Below are 17,564 nucleotides of genomic sequence, written 5' to 3'. Positions count from 1 at the left end.
TAATATTTCATACATACAACAAGCAAAAATTGCACAAAAATTCTAATTTGCCACTAAAGTGCGTGTTCAAGCAATCACTTTCTGCAAACAAAAAGTGATTTCCAATACACTGCAAGATCTGAGGAGTTCATACATCCCATATAATTACAGGTGAATGTGTTAAAGAAACGGCAAAATCACAGAAATGCGCCATCCAATTTTGTGCATGCAAATTACATAAGAGCTTACATCATAATATAATTTTCTATCCCTCTATAAAAATTCTAGTGATGTATACATTCATCTATATTGATAATCGTTATTGTTTCTATTTTAGCATGTAATAGATATCGCTAGAGAGGCGTATTGTCTCTCTATATTATAAAAATGAATTCTTGTCTGTCTGTTCTCTATGCGCGACCAAACGACTGGACCGATCTTCACCAAATTTGGTACAGAGAGACCTTTCCTTCACCCCTCATGTTGAATCACTCGCACGTTCATGTCACCTCCACCTCAAAAACATCTCCAGAATACGCCCTTTCCTTACCAGAGATACACTAAAGACACTTATTGTCTCTCTGATTCATTCTCGCCTTGACTACTGTAACTCCTTACTAATCGGTCTTCCCCTCACTAAACGCTCCCCTCTACAATCTATTCTGAATGCAGCGGCCAGGCTCATCTATCAGTCTAGATGCTACAGCGATGCCTCTGGTCTGTGCCAGTCGCTACATTTGCTGCCTATTCATTATTGAATAAAATACAAAGTTATCACTCTCATCCACAAGGCTCTCCATAATGCTGCAGCTCCATACATTTCCTCCCTCATCTCTGTCTACCGCCCAACCCGTGTTCTCCGTTCACTCAATGACCTAACACATCCTCTATTATCAGAACCTCCCACGCTCGTATACAAGACTTCTCCCGAGCTGCACCACTTTGGAATGCTCTACCCCGGACAATCAGATTAACTCCCAATTTCTGCAGTTTCAAACGCAAACTAAAGACACATCTTTTCAGACAAGTCTATCACAATTTCTAACATAAACCCTTAACCCTCCTCTGTCCCCGCTCCCACATTTCCCCTCATGATATGATGTCATCTCATGCTAACTTTATAGGTCCAAGCTCCATCCACATATCCAAAGTTTTTCTGTTTGTCTAATGACAGTAACCTCTATTACAAAAATGTCTGACCTCTGCATAAGCAATGCCGCCTCTCTCTTGTGTCACCCCCTCTACGTCATAGATTGTAAGCTCTTGCGAGCAGGGCCCTCAGTCCCATTGTGTGAAATGACTTTCTTTGTAATGTATCTTTCTGTCTGTATTTGAACCCTACAAATTGTACAGCGCTGCCGAATATGCTGGCGCTATATAAATAAAATTTATTATTATTATTAATACCCCCTCCCCTTAGCCAATACAAACCTGCAAGTCTTTCACTCATATTCCAACTGCAATACACACGGTCACTCCACATGCACAATCCAACACTGATATCCAAACTAAGATACACGCATCAGAGGATTAGATACACATGTCTGCACACAGTACCACACGCCGAGGGATTGGATACATGCGTCTGCACACGGTACCACATGCCAGAGGATTAGATACGCGTGTCTGCACACAGTTGTACACGCCATAGGATTAGATACACGCGTCTGCACACAGTACCATATGCAGTAGGATTAGATACACGCTTCTACACACAGTTCCACACGCCGTAGAATTAGATACGCGCCTCTTTACACATTACCACACAGGGGAGGATTAGATACGTGCGTCTGCACACAGTATCACACACCAGAGAATTATATATGCGTGTCTGTACACAGTACCACAAGCCGTAGGATTAGATACGCGCCTTTTTACACAATACCACACAAGGGAGGATTAGATACATGCGTCTGCACACATTACCACACGCCAGAGAATTAGATATGTGTGTCTGCACACAGTACCACATTCCATAGGATTAGATACGCGCGTCTACACACAGTTCCACACACCGTAGGATTAGATACGCACCTCTTCACACTAACACAGGAGGATTAGATACGTGCATCTGCACACAATACCACACGACTGGGGATTCGATATGCACGTCTGCACACAGTTCCATACGCTGAAGGATTAGATATGTGTGTCTGCACAAAGTACCACATGGGAGAGAATTAGATACACACCTCTTCACACAACACCACACAGGGGAGGATTAGATACGCACATCTGCACACAGTTCAACACACCGGAGGATTACATATGCATGTCTTCACATAGTACCACCGCCAGAGGATTAGATACGCACGTCTACACACAGTACCACACGGGGAAGGATTAGATACGCGCATCTGCGCACAGTACGACACGCCAGAGGATTGGATACAAACATCTGCACACAGTTCCACACGACAGAGGATTAGAAACGCACGTGTGCATACAGTACCACATGCTGTAGTATTAGATACGCACATCTGCACACTGTTTCACACGCCGTAGGATTAGATACGCACGTCTGCACACAGTACCACATGCCAGAGAATTGGGTATGCGCATTTGCACACAGTCCCACACACCAGAGGATTAGATACGCACATCTGCACACAGTACCACATCCTGTAGGATTAGATACGCGCAACTGCACACATTTCCACACGCCAGAGGATTAGATACGCACGTCTGCACACATTACCACCCATTGGGGGATTGGATACATGCGTCTTCACACAATACCACACACCAGAGGATTAGATACACGTCACTGCACACAATACCATACAGGGGAGGATTAGAAACGTGCCTCTACACACAGTACCAAACGCCAGAGGATTAGATACACGCCTCTCCACACAATACCACATGCCGGAGAATTAGATACGAGTCACTGCACACAACACCACATAGGTGAGGATTAGATACCTGCGTCTGCACACAGTACCACACGGGGCAGGATTAGATACATGCCTCTGCACACAATACCACACACCGGAGACTTACATACGCATCTCAGCACACAGTACCACACGCCAGAGGATTAGATACGCACGTCTTCAGACAGTACCACACGCTAGAGGATTATATAGGAGCCTCTTCACACAATACCACACAGGGAGGATTAGATACGTGCCTCAGCACACAGTACCTTACGCTGGAGGATTAGATAGATGGCTCTGCACAGAGTACCACACATTAGAGTTTTACTCCAGGTTTCCATAGCAACCCATCCATTTTTCTTCACTGCTGTATGCCAGCTTTAAAGAAGCAGGGCACTGTGGATGACACTGTTACACAAGGTCACATATACCGTGTTTCCCTGAAAATAAGACAGTGTCTTATATTAAATTTTGGTCCTAAAGACATGCTATGTCTTATTTTCAGGGGATGTCTTATGTGCTTTCTGCACAAAGACTGTATTAAGAAAAACATTGCAGCCGGCTGAACGCTGTGTGGGGTTCTCAGTGTGCACAGGTATGCCGGCTGCTGCCACTGCTGTGATACCGTGCGTTGTATCCATTGTTCCTGCTGCTGTGGGATGAGTTCGGAGAGTGGACCCCCCACCACCACCGCATACGATGCTTAGTGTATGCACGATATCCTACAGCAGCAGAAACAGTGGATACAACGTATCGCAGCAGCGTCATCAGCCTGCATACCTGTGTACACAGAACATCGCGCACAGTGTTCAGCTGGTTGCAATGTTTTTCTTCATACAATCTTTGCGCAGAAAGATTATTACCGTATTATTGGGAGATGTCTTACTTTCAGGGGGTGCCTTATATTAGGCAATTCAACAAAACCTCTGCTATGTCTTACTTTCAGGCGATGGCTTATTTTCGGGAAAACAGGGTACACACAGCTTTACTACAGGTATCCATAACAACTGATCACAAGTTTTTCACTGATATCCAAAATGAGACACACAAGATCACATGATGCTTATGGACACACACAAACGACATACAAAATACACCAGTGCAAAATTGGACAATTCTTATGGGGCCACTACACAAACAAAAAATGTAATATACCCATGCGAAGCCGGGTCCTCCTGCTAGTGCTCTATAAAGATCAGGTATGGACAGGATAGGGACAGGGTCAAATGTAAACTTTATTGATGACCTTGTGCATGTGTTGTGTAGACATTTGGTGCAACTCTTTTGTCACTGCAACCTGGACCTGGTATGCTCTAATCATGGTCAGAAGGGTATTACATAAGAATACCCCCTGGGATTAGGCTCCGAGGGGTATTACATTATCTCTCTATGTGACAATCAGAGATCAAAGGTATAGTATGCGCTTTGATTGATAAGAAACAGGATAACATGGACAGAAGTCCATGCTACCCCTCCCTCTGGGATAACATACAGGTTATGCACAGAAAATTATGATTTATCATTGTCTCTACAGTCTGAAGCTCTGCTCCTTCCTCCATCTTCGTTTTACATGCAGTTCTAAGATGTTGCCTGAGGCTGGACGGTGGGAGGACACTTTAGCGCTCCATATCTCAGGATCCTTTTAGGGCTATGAAGATGAGCTTGGATTCATTTTAAAGATTATACCAAGCTCATCATAATAGCTCAGATTCAGAGCGATTTGCTGTTAAAAACGCTGTCGGGGATTGAGATCTGTATTGGGATCTCAATGTGGAATAGCTTTTTCACCAGAAAATAGCTCCAGATCTGTAAGGGCTATCATGATGGTCTTGGTATCATTTTTAAAGATTAGATTCTCTTCTTTAAAATGAATCAAATATCATCTTCATAGTCCTAAGCAATCCTGATAATATCAGCATTGGTAGTAAGGACCAAAGTGCCACCCTTGGAGGACATATAAATATGTGGGCTTCAGGGAAATGGTTAAAGTGGACCTTCCATGTCTTCAGAGATGTGCTGGGCAGTGTGGAATGCCCCCTCTGACAGTACAAGACTATGAAAGAGTACTGTTGAGAAGAGGAATGTTGCTCACAACTCAGCAATGATGTTTGGCATTAAGGCCTGCCTTTCTGACAGTGGAGAGATACTAACTAACTGCACCAATGGTAGGCTGGCAGTGACATGAAAGCTCCTCTTTTAAGATCATTTCTCGCTGGTACAGGGTCCCTGCTCTATTGTATAAAAGGTAACCATTATGCTCTGATTCATGCTGTCGCTGTGGTCATGGGAAGGTGACGATGTCTCATATTTGGTGGGGCTGCCCTGCTCCTATAGGAATTGTGGAACCAGGTAGTGTCATATACATCAATTGTTGCAGGTGCCCTGCTCCTCAACACACCAGAAGTCTTGCTCCTATTCCTGTTCCCCATATTTTTTTCTAAATATAAGAGTTCCAGGTGGCTTTTTCCTGCAGGTAGCAAAACATGTATTTTTAAGTTATTGGAAAAGCCAGTCACTGCCAATAGTAGAGGAGCGGTTTGCCGAGGTTATCTTTCTTTTCTCAAATGGAAGACCTGCTAATACGAAAGCCCAACAGGAGCATTTTATTCAGACCTGGGGTTCCTGGATTGCCCTCCCTTACTTGGATGCCTACAGTCGCGCTGGATAGACTGCCTGACAAATTGTACTTAGCATTCTCTTCATCCATACCTCATGGTTGCCACCTTGTGGACATGTGCTCTCTCTACCTCCAAATTTCTCATGGCGCTCCCTTTGTTCTGATGTCCTACCTTTCCGTCCTCCTCTACCTCACAGTCCTTTACCTGTTTGACATAGTTTATAGTTTTATTTGGGAATCTGTGGTCCTTCTTTTGTATTTCTTGTCCCGTTTATACTTGAAAACTAATAAATAAAGTGAATTTGAAAAAAAAAAATAAAGTGCTCTGTAATCTGAAATCTCCTCTACTTCATTTAATTTTGCAAGATAGCTTTTTTCCACATGTGGTTTTCCAAGTAAACCAAACTTGCTTGCCAGCTTTTGTGACATGAACATGTGTGGTGGTCAAGCTTACTTTTAGGGACGTGACTGACATAAACTGCCTACATTGCATAAACTGACGGCCTCTGAGATGCTTCTGAAGAATTGCGAAATATGGCTCCAGTGTCTGGTCCCTGTTCCTTGCTATGCGTGCACTGGCAGTGCTAGAAGTGATGTATTAGCAGTGACATCACTGTTACCCAACATATGATTGAGGCTAATGATTGGTCATCTGAGCTGCTTCACGTCTGGCCCAGCCAGTAGCACTGAGAGAAGAGTAAAGAGAGAGATATATAAAAATCAAGATGGTGTCTCATCAGAAGCTGAGAAGATGCTAGATCACAGCAATATAAGCGCAGTATACATGAAAGAAGTATGGAGAAAGGCAGACAATCAGGAGATGGGTGCAAGGGATAGAAAAAAGTATTTTTGCTGTAATGTTATATATCTAAAGTAACCCCCCAAGTTGCCCCGCCCAGTGCCATCTTTGAAGGGTCACACCAGGTCTGCCGAATGCCTCCGCCGTTGAGATCCTCTTGGAGACAGGATTATTTACACTTAACAAAAAAAAATATACCAAGAAGTTGTTGGAAATGAAAGAAAATGTATATGTATAAATGTAATGATGTTGTATCTAAATGATTACAATATTAGGGTGAAAGGATAAGATTATTGGAGAAAACTGTAAATTGAAAGGAAGCTCCAATACCCTGTTTAGACACCTCTAGCCTAGATTCAAGGTGACAGTTGGGCATAGAGTCATAGAGATATTGTGTGGTATCCTGCACCACATTTGCCTATAGATGTTGCAGTTGGGTCTGTAGATCCTACACACTTGTAGGTTATGGAAGCTAACATCCCATTGGTCCCATGTTGGTCACAAAAATGGTCACTTGATAAATCTGGCAACTAGGCTGACCAAGGTGTTGCAGTGTGCCAGACACGTTCGTGGGAAATCCTTGCTGTGTGTGGTTGAGCATGATCACACTGAAAAATGCCAGTTAGAAGCCCTGCTATGACAAGTAACACATGTGGTCGCAAAATCTGCCTCAAAAAACATCTCCCATTCATTTCAATGAGAGCCAGTACCAGATTTTTTCCACTAGCTGATTTTTTCACCTCTGCTGGGAAGTAGGGAAACTATCTGTAATATAATTCCCAGGAGGGCCAGGAGCCCACCCTAGCCCTTCTAATGTTCAAGAAACGGTTAAAACCGTTTTAACTAGAATAAAGCGCTTAAAAAAAATAGGAAATAGAGCGTTTATGAGGTCTTAATTTTGCGGGACAAATTTTTCTTCATCATGCCACCATTAATTATTCTGTACAATGTGCTGGGAAGCTGGAAAAAATTCAGAATGGGGTGAATTTGAAGAAAAAATGCATTTCTGCAACTTTCTTAGGGGCTTCGGTTTTACGGCGTTCACTGTGCAGCCAAAATGACATGTACCCTGTATTCTGTGTTTCGTTACGATTCCCGGGATACCAAATTTATATGGTTTTATTTACATTTTAACCCCTTTAAAAAATCCAAAACTGTGTTAAAAAATTTTTTTTCTAAAAGTCGCCATATTCTGACAGCCGTAACTTTTTTAAACGTCAGTGTACGGGGATGCTTAGGGCGTCTTTTTTTGCGAGGCAGGGTGTACTTTTTAGTTCTACCATTTTCGGGAAATGCTATTGCTTTGATCACTTTTTATTCAAATTTTTATCAGAATCAAAACAGTGAAAAAACGGTGGTTTGGCACTTTTGACTATTTTTCCCGCTACGGCGTTTACTGTACAGGAAAAATATTTTTTATAGATTTGTAGAGTGGGCGTTTTCAGACACAGGGATACCTAACATGTATGTGTTTCACAGTATTTAACTACTTTTATATGTGTTCTAGGGAAAGGGGGGTGATTTGAATTTTTAATACTTTTTAAAAAATTTATATTTTTTTTACATTTTTTTTTTTTTTTTTGCATTTATTAGACCCCCTAGGGGTATTGAACCCCAGGGGTTCTGATCACTAATGCATTGCATTACAATGCTAATACATTGCAATGCATTGCAAAATACCGGCACTTCTATTTCAGGCTATGTAGCATAGCCTGCAATAGAAGCAATGTAATGACAAGCCGGGGAGCCTTCACAAGGCTCCCGGCTGTCATAATAACTTGACGTCGATCCCGGAGCTTACTCCAGGTGCCGGCAATCACTAGGAAAATGGTGGCACCCACGCGCCGCCGGGAAAATGGCATCTCGGTTAGCTTTGACTGAGGTGCCGGAAGAGTTAATGCCTCCAATTGGTCCGGGGACCGATCAGAGAATAGAATTGCTGTTCTTTTTGCAATGCATTGCATTAGTGATCAGACCTAATAAATGCATTAAAGTTTAAAAATGTCAAAAAATAAATAAAAATAAATAAAAATAATAAAAGTTCAAATCACTCCCCTTTCCCTAGAACGCATGTAAAAGTACTTAAGGGGGGTTGTCCCATCTCAAGGATCCTATCTATACTGCTAGTTTATGTGGATTTAAGACTTTTCCTAAATACATTGCTTCATCAAAACTGCTTTGTTTGGCTGCTATCTTAATTTATTCACTTCATTGTTTACACTGCGTTTCCATAACCAGGGCTTGATGCTGAGCTTATCGCCTCAGTTGTAGCGGAGGAGGGGGGGCTGAGTGCTGGGAGCAGTACTGAGCTGTTTATGTCTCTGCCACAGACAAGTAACAGAGCTCCTGCTCTCAGATAGGGGAGGGGGGAGGTGAGTGCTCTGTGCTTGCATTTCTGAGCTCTTTAGCTTCTGCTCTTCCACTTATCAGTCGGTTTAATTGAATTTGGCTGATAAGGGCTGAGATAGGGAATCCGGTACCTCTTTATGTAAACACAGACCTAAACCGAGTTTATTGCAATCCAATCCAGCATTGCTACATCCAGTGCCGTACCTCCCATGAGGCGACCTGAAGCGACCGCTTCAGGCGGCGCTATGCCAGGGCCTCGGGAGGGCGGCATTTTTGCTGACCTAAGTCAGTCCAGGACAAGCTGTCCTGGACTGGCTTAGCATCACCGTGTCTGCAGCCCGACACGCGAAGCGTGCGGTGTATTGGGGCAGCCCTGCTGGACGTAGCGCTGCTCCAGCGGCCGCCCCTCACACTCAGGCAGAAGCAGGTCCTCTCCCTGCCTTCTCTCTGCTTGCGAATGCCGCTCGCTCTGCTCGGCCACGCCCCCTCTCTGCTCGACCACGCACCTTCCGCTCAGCCACACCCCCTAAGCTCCGCCCCTCCTTCGGGGGGGGGGGGGCGCTTTCTGACGCCGCTTCAGGCGGCAGAAAGCCCAGGTTCACCCCTGGCTACCTCAGCTTCATATTGTGCATCTTCCAGTGATACTGTGCTAATTTATGTACAACCATCCCTCATTACTGACTGCAAACATGTACTGCTATGAAGAAACCTAGCAGAGCAAGTGAAACCCCGCCCACCAATGTACCAAGAAAACCAGGAAGTGAACAGAGCAGACAGAATGCAGGTTGCTGAACAAGCTAGTTGGTAATACTCCTTTAAATACTGTGAAACACATACACATTAGGTATCCCTGTGTCTGAAAACACCGCTCTACAAATCTATAAAAATATTTTTACCGCACAATAATCGCTCTAGCAGGAAAAAAAAGCAAAAGTGCCAAACCGCCGTTTTTTTCACTATTTTGCCTCTGATAAAAATTTGAATAAAAAGTGATCAAAGCAAAAGCAATTCCCCAAAATGGTATAACTAAAAGGTACACATGGTCCCGCATAAAAAGACGCCCTATGCATCTCCATACATGGAAGTATAAAAAAGTTACAGGAGTCAGAATATGGCAACTTTTAGAAAAAAATAAAAATTTTGGCACAGTTTTGGATTTTTGTTAAGGGGTTAAAATGTAAATAAACCCATATAAATTTGGTATCTCCAGAATTGTACCGAAACATAGAATACAGGTGGCATGTCATTTTGGCTGCAGAGTGAACGCCGTAAAAATGAAGCCCATAGGAAAGTCGCACAAATGCAATTCAAATCCCCCCCATTTTGAATTTTTTTCCTGCTTCCCAGTACATTATATAGAATAATTAATGGTGGCATCATGAAGAAAAATTTGTCCTGCAAACATTAAGACCTCATATGGCTCTGAGAGCGGAAAAATAAATAAGTTATGGGGTTTAGAAGAGGGGGGGGGGAGTCAAAAACAAAAATCGAAAATAAAAAAAATGCCATCGGCGGGAAGGAGTTAAGGTAGGTCTTGGGCTTTATTAAATAAGTTTCCCAGCTAATTTTTATTGATGATCTATCCTCAAAATAGATCATCAACAAGAGGTAAGTGACTCCCCACTGATCAGCTGTACGAGGGGGGCCATGGTGTCTGTTTATAGTGACCATGTGATGTAATTCCAGTCTTGTCACATATACATGTATCTATGAAATGTATGACACTGTGTAAACAGAGAAAAGGTGACAGCGCTTACACAAGTACCATGGTTCATTGAAACAGCTGATCCTGGAGGTCCTGGGTGTCGGAAAGCCACTCCTTTTTTATAGATAATCTGGAAAACCTTTTAACTAGGAAACACCCGGAGTATTTTTAATAATGGGCACTATTTAAAGGGGTGGGGTACTGGTACACAGGGAAGATATTAATTTAAAGATGCACTTGGGGCATTACTCATTTTATAATTGGGGGTAGCAGCAGGATGGGTGTGCAGTTGAGGACAATGTGGGTCAGGTGCCTGGAAAAGTAAGGAGCTAAAGATATCTGTGCTGCAAACTTTACAGAGACTGGAAAAAATGGTCCTGGCCGTCCAGATGGAAGAGATGGGGAATGTGAAAGATTAGTCAGAGATGTCAGCTGTAAGTCACTAAATGTTACTGCATTGTATTCACCTAAATCGTCTGTGGAGCCATGTGTAGAGCCCTTACCTCCCGCTATACAGACACCATATAGTGATAATAATGGTATACCCAAGTTGGGGGCCTACTTGCAAGTATTTGCCCCCCATGTGCGAAATCCCTAGCTGCGCCTCTGTTCAATAATATGTAATTCCTATTGGTACATATTATTTTATATTATTATTATTCTATATAGCAAGCTCTGCGTGTCCTGACATATTCTGGACAGATTTTTAACTGTACATGGGGGGTGACAGCTGGTGACAATTTTCACCCTCATTGGCAAAACCTGCATATGGCCTGTTGGGAGGAGGTTCATCTATATATGCGACAAAACCCTCTTTATGGTAAGGGTCCCTTCCCACAATGTAACGCGGCATTGATTCTGACACGTAAACTCGCGTCACTGTCAGCGCTGCAAAACAGAATCCCATTGACTTCAATGAGTTCCGTTTAGCGCGAGTAACGCATTGAAATCAATGGGTTAAAAAGCCTCCCACTGATTTCAATGCGTTACGCGCGTTAAACGGAACCCATTGAAGTCAATGGGATTCTGTTTTGCAGCGCTAACTCTGCCACGAGTTTACATGTCAGAATCAATGCTGCGTTACATCGTGGGAACGGACCCTAACATCAACTGGTACAATCACTATATAGATGACCTCCTACTAATTTATTTTTTTTTTTTAATGCAGGTTGTGTGCCCCATATAGGGATCACAATGTACATTTGTCCCTATCAGTATGTCTTTGGAATATGGAATGGAAATCCATGCAAACATGGGGAGAACATACAAACTCCTTGCAGATTATATTTTGCCCTTGGTAGGATTTGAACCTAGGAACCTAGTGCTGCAAGGTTGCAATGCTAACTACTGAGCCACCATGTGGCCCCAACCTCCTACTAATTTGACATTAGAATATCACAATTATACCAAATTTTGTCACGTGCAATGATTTAAACCTCAGGTTTACTTCCAAATACCATGTGGGAAGCACTCCCTTCCTAGATGTTTCCCTAAGAGGTGATGTACAGAGGTCATACCAGTCTAGTTAAGAAACCTATGGCAATACCACCCTCCACATACAGTCAAAAATCTGTCCATAGGGGACAGGGCTTGCAGAGCTTGTTCCATAGCATCTATGTACCAGCATGAATACCAAATTATTGATTAATGGTCTGTCCTAAAGGAAAATTATGCACAGTGCTAAATCCATTGTAAGTTCTATGAAAGAGGCACAATACCTTTATTCTAGCCATACCAATAAGGGTAAATGTTCTACAACTTTTAATGCACAATAAAATGAGATTGGAAAATTATCTAGAAAAATATCGCAATTTTATTCCAGGATACTGCTTTGTCAGCCATTTTGGAGATAGGTGTGTGGCCCGGAAGGCTGTCTCCTTGGATAGTCCTCTGTAACTCAGTTTATAGATCAATAGGTTGTAAGCCAATGGCTGGTAAAATACTGGAAGGGATGTACATCTCACTCAGATTGCTCCGATGGGTGAGATGATGGAAATCCAGAGAGATTGTTTCTCAGCAGACAACTATGTTTGCTGAGCATTCTTTAAGTGCTATGCACTGGGCTCCTGGTTTGGAGTGAATAAGACTCAACACTAGAACTACTACCTTGGAAGCTATGTCAATGCCAAGCGCCCAGCACCCCCAGATCCTGACAAGGTGTACAAAGATTACCTAGGTAAAAACAAACCAAGTTTTACAAATATGGTTTACCAGATATAATTTATGCAGACAAAAACCCCCCCATAACTTCCATTAATAACAATGTGGTTTATCCTATCAGATTTTCTCTAACCATCTTAGTGGTGACAGTCTGTTGTCTAGATTGGTTGCCAATGGACCACGAATGGAGAAACCCAGCCATGATTTTCTTATTGTAGCTGGGTTATCAGGCAGGGACACTGCATGTATCAGAAGATATCCCGGCCACAATCAGCGCCGCACCTCCCATGAGGCGACCCGAAGCGACCGCTTCAGGCGGCGCTATGCCAGGGCCCGGGGGGGGGGGGGCATTTTTGCTTACCTAAGCCAGTCCAGGCTGGCTTAGCGTCACCGTCTCGGCAGCCTGACATGGGAAGCAAGCGGTGGATTGGGGAGGCTCTGTGGATGCAGTGCTGCTCCAGCAGCTTCCCCTCACGCTCAGACAGAGAGCAGGTATTCTCCCTGCCTGCTCTCTGCCTGCTAATGCCGCTCCACCCCGCCCCCTTCACTCCACCCTGCCGCCTTCTCTACGCCCCACCCCCTCCACTCCGCCCCCTCCGCTCCGCCCCCTCCTCCCGAGGGGGGGCTGCGGCTTTCTGTTGTCCGCCTCGGGCGGCAAAAAAGGTAGGTTCACCCCTGGCCACAATAAGGAAATCATGATTTTCTGACGTTAGAAAGTTCCTCCATCCATGGTCATATCCACTGGCAACTGAGCAAGACAACAGCTTGTGACTACAAGATATTTAGAGAATATCTTTACAACTCGGCAAATATTACTTATATTTGCAAAAATGTTTAACTTTTAATTATCTACAAATTTAAAACTAGTTATGTTTTGTGGGAATACCCCTTTATGGATCAGCCCTTATCTTTCAAAACTGACATGTATCACTTTATATGGAAGTAACTTTGAGATTGTTTTCTCATGACACATTGTACATCATGTTAGTTGTAAACAATAATCAATAGTTTTTGTATGTGGTTGTATTTATTTGTTTTTTATAATTTATTTATAGTTTTATGTTTGGGTACAGGGCAGCACGTGGGAAGGAGCACCACTGGGAGTTTGAAAAGATTCTGCTGGGGTAGTTTTCAGGTGCCAGATCTCATTTGAAGAGCCCCTACAGTACCAATACAATAGAAACTCTAAAAAAAAAACCACTTTGGGAACTACACCCCTCACAGAAATCATCAAGGGGTATATTGAGCATTTTGACCCCCACAGCTGTTTCATAGATTTTATTAACCATGGGATGTGTAAATGAAACTGCTACCCCTCCCCCTGGGGTCCCATACAGGTTATGCAGAGACAATGATGACTTATTGTCTCTACAGCTCTGCTCCTTCCCCCTCCTCCTCCTTCACACAGCTCCAAGATGCTGTCTGAGTCAGAGAGGGGTATTTACATGTTCTGTTTTCCATCTATTTTGCATCTAACACTCCATTCCTCTGTGTGTATATATATATATATATAATATATATATTGTGGGGGTCCTTTTGCCAGGACCCCCACAAAACCACAACTCATACCACCAGCTCTGCAATCCCACACACTTTTTAGCATAGCAAGCCACAAACTCCCAATTGCCCTCTCGGGCCTAGCTCCTAACCCCAGGCAGGGGAGGAGGCTGTGGTTGCGGGGGTGGGTGCAAAGGGGTCGGGGGGGGGGGGGGAGGGGTTGGGAAGGGGACGCAATGACACCTAGACGGGCGAACGGATTTGGCTGAAATTGCGCACATACATACCTTGGGTCCCGGATTGAACGATAGGCTACATGGAATTCCCATACACCACCGCAATTCACTCCCGTGACCGATGCTTTTCACTTTCGAATTCGCTGCAGGACCTGGGATGACATCATCCCAGCCCCATCAGCAGCTCACATGGATGGGTGCCGGTTCTGTATGTGGACGGAGCTATCGGCCGGCTGGCGTCCACAAGAACATGGTGGCTCTCAAAGGTCCAGAGCGTCCTGAACCAGCGCCCGTACTCTGGGGCAGCGAGAAGTGCGTACGCTGCCCCGCCTGTGTGGGCTTACCACAGGACCGCAGTGCTTGCCTGCGCCACAGTCTGAAACGTCGGTTCGGCCTGCTGTCCTGTGGCAGCTGCGGCCTCTGGACTCTGCATGTCCGTCGGGGATGTCGCCGATGTCTGCTCAGGGCTATCTACAGTGTCATTTGGCCGCGGGAGAAGGGTTGTGACGACAGGCGAGTTAGGGGACTTTGAGAAGGGAGAGGGGTGGGATGTTGGGAGTGAGGAGGTTGCCGGTCTAGTGGGGGACGCGGGAATGGGGGGGCCTGGGCAGGTAAACCTGGGGGACCCTGGAAGGGGGACGGGGACAGAGCCGCCACAGCGCCTACAGATGGAATGGGGGCACATGGCTTGCCGCGGGAGGGGGGCCCTCATAGTCACCCCTGTAACATCGGTGCATGGGGAGCCCGGGGTTTGGTGAGGCCGTGGGCACAGGTTGGTGGTGACACAGGGTCTGGGGGGGGCAGGGGTCACTTTGTAGGTAAGATAGGGAAGGGGGCATGGGGTGGTGGGAAAAAGGGGGCACGGGGTAGGTAACACGGGGAAGGGGACACAGGGCTAGGGGGAAAAGGGGCACGGGGTAGGAGAAAGAAGCGAGCACATGAGGGAGTGGGTAGGAAAAAAGGGAGTTGGTGGGCGCCAGGGGGGAGATAAGGAAAAGGGAGCCGCTGTGGACACAAGGCAAAGGAAGAAGCCTGCGCAGCGATACAGGTGGGTCGCGCAGGGGGTCAGGGTTCCGCAGACGAAGTCACGGGTACTGCTAATATATATATATATATATATATATATATATATATATATATATATATATGCCTAACCAGGGCCAGCTCCAGGTTTTTATGGGCCCTTGGGCGACAGAGCCTCAGTGGGCCCCCTTGTAAAGGAGGCGGGGGAGTCGACACACTGTGCGTCGCAGATGAAGCGAGTGACGTCACACAGGAGTGTGGCGTCACCAACGCCATACCTCCCAATTTTTAAGGAGTAGAAAGAGGGGCAAAATGTGCGGCGCCCTCTGCACGCCGTGGCAAATTTGGCTCCACCCACTTTTATGTTGACTCCGCCCATTCTCATTCATTTATCATGTGCTCCCACACAGTATAATCCTCCTACAGTCACCCGTAAATTATATGCCCCCCCTCCATCTCTCCCCCAGTTTCATATACACCCTTCCTCTTCCCCCTAGTTTCATGTCCCCCCCTCCATCTCTGTCCCCAGTTTCATCACGTTCTCCCCATTCATCTGCCCACAGTTTCATGTCCCCCATCTCTGCCCCAGTGTCATGCCGTTCCCCCCCTCCCCTTCATTTGCCCTCCCAGTTTCATTGGGCCCCCTCCATCTCTGTCTCCAGTTTCATGCTGTTCTCTCCCCACCCCCTTTATCTTCCCCAGAGTCATGCCATTCCCCCCTCCCCTTCATTTGCCCCCAGTTTCATTGGGCCCCCTCCATCTCTGTCCCCAGTTTCATGCCGTTCTCTCCCCACCCCCTTCATCTTCCCCAGTGTCATGCCGTTCCCCCCTCCCCTTCATTTTCCCCCCAGTTTCATGGGCCCCCTTCATTATGTTCCACCTTAATATTTAATACAAAACAAACACTTACACTCACCTTCCATCGCTCCCCCGACGCTCCTCTCTCCGCTCTCTCACTCCATTCACATAGGCGATTAAAGCAGGAGCTGTGAGCTCAGCTCCTGCTTTAAAGCTGCGGCCCGGCTTGTGTGTGTAGGCGCGATGTGATGACATCATCGCGCCTACACACGCAAGCCGGGCCGCAGCTTCAAAGCAGGAGCTGAGCTCACAGCTCCTGCTTTAATCGCCGATGAGCTGAAATCGGGACAGGCAAGTGCTGGGGCGGGCAAGTTCCGGGGGGCCCCCAGAGGCTCTGTGGGCCCCGGCACTTGCCCGAATATGCCGTGTGCTGACGCCGGCCCTGTGCCTAACTTCAGAAATTGTTATACCATCCTGATGAAGAGACCTCTATAGAGTCTCGAAAGCTCGATATGTCATCAAAATTTTTTTTAACTTAGCCATTAAAAAAAGTATGAACTACTGAGGACTTCTCTCAAAAAATTTCTTTCATTTCATATCCACTGGCTAACACAGTACAAAGACATTTTTTTCTTATTCAGAGAGGGGAAGATATTTTAGAGTCCCATATCTCAGAATCTGTAAGGGCTATTGTGGTGATTTTGGTCTCATGGCATCTTGGTATACTTCTTCTGCTATTGAAATGCTACCCTGGCCAGATATATAAATATATGGGGGGGCAGGGACAGGGTTAATGTTCCTTGGACATTTTCCTGATTGCACATGAGTGCCGCCAATTTGGGTAGGATTGCGGCTCCAGGGGTCTGATCCAGGTCCGGTGTTCTGTTGACATGACTGCACCAAGGCTTGTCTGGTATTCATATAGTATGACAGGCTGCTTTATACATTGATGGTATTTTGTGATGCATGGCGTTAGTGACCAGACCCCTGTTGTTCAAAACCACTAGGGATGCTAATAAAGTATAAAAAAAATTAAAGAAAAAAATTAAAATCACCGCCCCCCTTTCCTTTTCCTAGAATACATATAAAACAAAAAAGACTATGCAACATACAGTTGTGCTAAAAAGTTTACATACAGGGTAGGGTCTCCCTTGGTCCTGGTCCTTCTATACACAGTCATTATGGGTATGTGTATTTTTGAACTATTTATACTCTCCAGTTATGTCACGGTTTTGATAAGATAAGATAATCCTTTAATAGTCCCACAGTGGGGAAATTTCAGTATGTTACAGCTGCATAGTAATACAGATACATGATAATACACAGTAAATATTACAGAAGTAGTAGACACACATATGCTGAGAAAGATATACTAGGAGTCCATAGCAGCTAAGGAACAGAGAAGAAAGAAGGAGGACATTCATAGTCATTTAGTTCTCTGTGCGGAGTGACCTTCGCTTGGTCTGATGTAGATTATACAGCCTGATCGCGGTTGGAAGGAAGGACTTGCGATAGCGCTCCT

Source organism: Leptodactylus fuscus, chromosome 1 (assembly GCF_031893055.1).
Source record: "Leptodactylus fuscus isolate aLepFus1 chromosome 1, aLepFus1.hap2, whole genome shotgun sequence".
Taxonomy (NCBI): domain Eukaryota; kingdom Metazoa; phylum Chordata; class Amphibia; order Anura; family Leptodactylidae; genus Leptodactylus; species Leptodactylus fuscus.
Note: the sequence above shows the minus strand (reverse complement) of the source record.